The sequence below is a fragment of the Rhagoletis zephyria genome, unplaced genomic scaffold (genome assembly GCF_001687245.7).
Source record: "Rhagoletis zephyria isolate East Lansing unplaced genomic scaffold, Rhagoletis_zephyria_1.1 Rzeph_scaffold_04873, whole genome shotgun sequence".
Lineage (NCBI taxonomy): Eukaryota > Metazoa > Arthropoda > Insecta > Diptera > Tephritidae > Rhagoletis > Rhagoletis zephyria.
In genome coordinates, this window is record NW_016161956.1 from 7502 (window position 1) to 13089 (window position 5588).

Consider the following 5588-nt stretch of genomic DNA (forward strand, 5'->3'; position numbering starts at 1 on the left):
AACATTTACACAGTCTTTGGTGTTTATCGCTGTGCAAGCAAATAAAAATTATGCAGTTTGTTAAAAAAAGCTTTTTCTCATACTTAAAGCCCAAATAAATAAAAAATATACATATGTACATATTTATATAATAAATTAAACATCTCTTCTACTGCTATTATATACAATACAATATGCTTAAGTTTCGGTATAAATTGTCAAAGGGTTGTGGAAACAAAAAAAATATATTAGGGGAATCCCTACGTAGCAATGTATCACACGTTTTGTTGCTTTCCCAACAACAAAATATGTGCTAGATTGGTACGTAGCAACTTTAAATCTAAAATGCTACTCATCGTAAACTCCCCTATTATAAAAAATTAGTCGTGTATAATTTTGCTGCAATTTAAACACTAGCTACGTTTTAATCGCCAGCGATTATGCTGGCGAAGAAGTTTCTTTGGATTGAGCGATTTCCATTGCATCGCGTAACGCTATTACTCTAGGTTGTGAACTTAGCCTTACTTTTATAATACTTTGAAAATATGGTCGTCGTTGAAAACTTACACAGATTCTTGAGTTTGGTACAAAAATATTTACCAAGCCAAGAACGGTGTATTTATTTTGCCCTAGACACAATTCAGTTTGAGAATTTGGTATAAAAAATGTTTCTTGCCAAATGAACACAGTTGACAGAAGTTTAAGCGCCTACCACACGTCCATTATTCGAACGCAAACGCGAACGTATACATTTCAACATGTTTTGTTAACGTTCGCGTACGAAAAGAAGAAATCAAATCAGCGTTCGCCTATGTTATGTAGAAAAAATTCTCGCTGTTGTTCGTACTCATATATACTATGCAACTTATAGCTGCATTTGTGAAGGCATGATGTTGAATCATTAGTACCCAAACAAACTTTAAGCGTGTAGGGGTGCCTTATTGATGCATATTTCACCACTGGTGTATTAAATATACCAACCAGTGTTACCACTCGACAATATTTTTAGGAACAAAAAATCCTACCAAATCAGTTTCCAAACTACCAATTTTTTTTAATCATCAGATATTGATATTTTATTTCGTTTCTGATTTTACTTCATGCAAAAGTATGAATCTTTGATATTAATTCAATTTATATCAATTATTTTATGTCTAAAATGTAAAAAAAATACAATCGATATAAACATTTTATATTTGGTAACAAAAAAAATGTATTACTGTGCTCGCGCAATTTTATTTTTATTTATTTGTTTTCATTTAACCATGATGCAATAAAATTACGGAATGTCAGCAACATAATCTTAATATTTCGGTACGAGTTTTAGGCTATTTTAGCACGCTTTCAGTACGCTTTTCTACTTTCACATCACCATTGTATTACCGCCATTCGACAAAATTTATTTAAAATTTTTACAAATGTTCTAATAAACGAATACTATGCAACAACAGCTCAATGCATTTTTGACATTTCGAATAGGATTTATTTTCTATTATAACTTCAAAACTTTGATAGGATTGCAAAACATCTTTAAAATTTGGAATCGGAAATCCAAATCGATGAGAAATCAATTTCGAACGAAACCAGAACAGCCCTGAAATGAAACTACCAATTTATCAAAACGGCAACACTGATAGCAGCTCTACTTGTGGTATGTATAATAAGCTCATATAAAAACAGGCAGTGTATTATGTACACACACACTAGCTTTGTTTCTTTACTTTCCTAGCAGATCATTATCAGGAAGAAGAATGGGAAGAATTACAGAATTACGCTCACAGCGAGTGAAATATAGAAAAAGTCAAGAAACGCAAACTAGCAGAAACTAGCTAGTAAACACCTGACCGATGCTTTTGACAACTGAACATATGTATTTGCTGCGAATTTTTAATCGCATTTTATGTTTAAAAATTGTTCACAAATACTCAGGTTTTGCCACACTTTATCAAATTTAATAAATCGCCCATTTTTATCAAAAAATACAAAAATATGTAAAAGAAGCAAATCAAAGTAGCTGTGCCTAATCTCTCTAATGTTGGAGCAACAGCTGAATTTTTCACCGCATAACGTGAAAATTATGTGTTTCTTGTAATTTGCTTTTGTAATTTTTTACTTATATTCGGCTAACACTACCTTGTGTAAATGCGCCTATCTGTAAAGAAACAAAGCTACTGTGTGGTGTATTCAATATTCATTTTTTGGTGAATTCTTTGGTCCACTGTCAATTGCTCTCAGAATTTGTGATGTGCTGAGTCGCTACTTTTAAGTATTGATCGATACTCGGTACCGATTTAAAAAGTATCAAATACTTTCGATGCTCGGTACCGAAATCTTGGAATTTCTAATAAAAGCGCGCAACAGCCAAAAATATGAGTTATATGTGCACATACATATAGTGTCAGCTATGAAAAATAAATAATATTGCCACCAGAACTATGTATTGCAATTGGAAAGACGGTTGCGATAAGTAAAAGAAGGCGAAAGTGTGTTTTGCGACATCAGTATCAGGGCGAATTTAATAAGGTTGTGTTACCGGCGTATCTGAATTTTTCGCCGTGGAGGACATTACATCAAAATTACGTGTTTGTTGTAGTTCATACTAATGACAGTATGAATATCTGCGTATAATTTGTTAGTGTAATTTTTTACTTATATACGGCTAACACCACCTTATTAAATTCGCCTTGATCATTATTGTGCAGATTTAATTGCCTGCCTTGTTCGACGCACACATTATACTTGCTTCACTTAACTACATACATACAAACACATTGCTCATCTCTTGAGAAAGGACCGTCTTATTTGTACATTTTGGGTTTTTAGGCGATGTCTTATAAAATATCAATAATTTTTACCCCCAAAAGTAGCCTATGTCGAGATAGGTCCTTTTCCCTTTAAAGCCACATTTCATTGGATTCCCAAACAATATTTTAACGTTTAACTAGCCAAAGATGTAGTTCAAGATGCCCCTATAATAGAATCTTAATTAAAATATAAAACAATTTCAAAGGAAACTGATTTTTTTTTTAATTCAAAGTCAAACCATCTAAAGTGACTTAAGCTACTTTAATTGAACGGCACAGATATAATGACGAAAGTTTAGTGTGTCGAATCGGTATCGGGTACCGAAAAGGAAGTATTGGGTACCGAAATTTTTTTCAAGTATTGGGTACCGAGAATTCAGCACATCACTACTCAGAATGTCGCCTGAATAATTTTAATGGCATTTGTTAACGTGGAGCTATTTGTGAACCAAATGAAAAAAGTGGCGCATTTTAGGAGCTGGTGTAGTTTTCGTACTAATCTCAATGAATAAATAATACCAAAATGTTAAAGTAGAATTTTGATTTGAAAGAAATACTGGTGGAATAACAAATACACCAAAACGTTCTTTTTTGTTCAATCTAATCAGATTTGTACCAAAATCCATAAATTTACACCAATTTATACACCAGTGTGCTACTTGAGTATGTGTGGTCTGCTGCTAAAGATTTGCATGTGTAATTAAATGATTTAAATTTACTTTTAAGAGATTAAACTTATTGGTACATAACATGCACATATGTATATAGTTCATACAACCAAAAAATGTTAAATGATTTCATCTCTGTGCCTAAGCTGCATCCGCATTTATTTATTTCTTGTTTGTTTTAAATGTGTAAAATGTGTGTCAGCCGCTGTAGTGGAGTGGTAAGCAGTGCGCGCTTCCACTCCGCAGCACCTAGGTTCAAACCCTGGTCAAAGCAACATCGAATAAAACATAGAAAAAAGGTTTTTTCTTAACAGCGGTCGTCTCCCTCGGCAGGCAATGGCAAACCTCCGAGTGTATTTCTGCCATGAAAAACAGCTTCTCATAAAAATACAATCGCCGTTCGGAGTCGGCGTAAAACTGTAGGTCCCTCCGCTTTGTGTGACAACATCAAGGCGCACGCCACAAATCGGAGGAGAAGCTCGGCCAAACACTAACATATGTGTAGGCGCCAATCTATTATTATTATTATTATTATTATATTGTATTCGAAACATTTACGGCTCCATCGTGTATCAGTGACATATTATTGTCAAAGTTTTTATTACGGAAATATATATGAAAAAGTTTAAATTTGCCAGTAAAAAAATGTTTGTCACCGATACAGAATTAGTGTATTCATCTTAAATAAATTAATTGTTTGCTTTCAGAATGCTTTTTTGTCACTGAAATTTAATTGGTAGGTTGAAAACGATTTGGGTCGGATTTGGGAAGAAAATTGGTAGGGAACAAAAATTGTTAGTGGCAACGCTGATCACAACGCTCCTTTTTACGAGACATGGCGCCGTCGTCATTTTCAAGATAATGTATATAAAACAAATTACTCTTATTACGAGCCTCTGGCAAGATGTATTCATTCATGTAATAAATTTTCACTAGAGCTAAATTTTAACCACAGCATATATATGTATGTAAATTCAAATTAGACCTTTTTAAATTTTTTATTTAATTTGTAACAGTCTAACAGACGCGCTCAGAAACGTTCGGTAAATTAGGTCTAACGGGCACTTAACTAATAATCGTTAAATCTGTTAATTAATGTTTCCTCTCAGAGTTAAAAATTATGAAATAAAAAATTTAAGTATGGCCCCGGTTGCGGCCCTTCATTTTTGTAGTAGTAGTAGTAGATTCTTTATTTAGCCGTATCTATTTAAAACTTTCAGGTACAGTTTAGAAATACAAAATGTATCTTAAGAATAGTTAATTGACTTATTGTGAGCTATAATGTTCTCTAATATGATATATTATCAGTCTTTTAAATACATTAATATTTCTTTCGTTTTTTATCCTCAGTCCCGAGACTAAAATAATTGAAAAACTAAAAAAAAATCATGTTTTTGCGTTATATTCTTCCCAAATAATTAGAAAACCCATTTTTTTTATTGTAGCATATAAGGATTCTTAGCACTGGCAGGTGCAGCCAGCTGGACATTTGGATCGTATGCCAACGAAAAAGCAACTAATTTTTAAATTAAGAGTATTTTAAAACATTCAGTTAATTTCAATAAACGGTTAACTTAGTACTAACGAAGTACGAAGGGAATTCCATAAAACAGTGTCTATCGCTGGCAATGCACAAAAACACATTACAAGAAACGCATTTGAATCTGGTTTTTTGGTTACATCCTTCTTTACGGCATCTCATAAATTTGTTTTTATCCTGGACACCACAGATGGGTAAGTGTCTATTTTCAGTCCTTCTCACATCTTTTGGGGGTAGGGGCTGTATGGACCTAACTCTTTTTGTTGAGACATCGTCTTCGATTTCGATGTCACTTAGCCTTCTTTTACCAGCACATGCGGACAAACATTCTCCTACGTACATCTTAAAATCTAATAGGTCCATCAACTCGCACCTCCTTGCACCACAGGAAAATTTGTCTTTTTTATAAAGAACCCAGGAATTACACAGTGCGAGATCAACCATATGCCAAAAAACTCGTGTGGGCCACTTCTTTGTTCTGATGTTAATACGGTAATAGGATATCAACCTGTCCGCAAGATCTACGCCTCCCATTGACGTGTTGTAACTTGCTACGAATACGGGGACAATTGACATTTATGTAATTTTTGGCTTTCT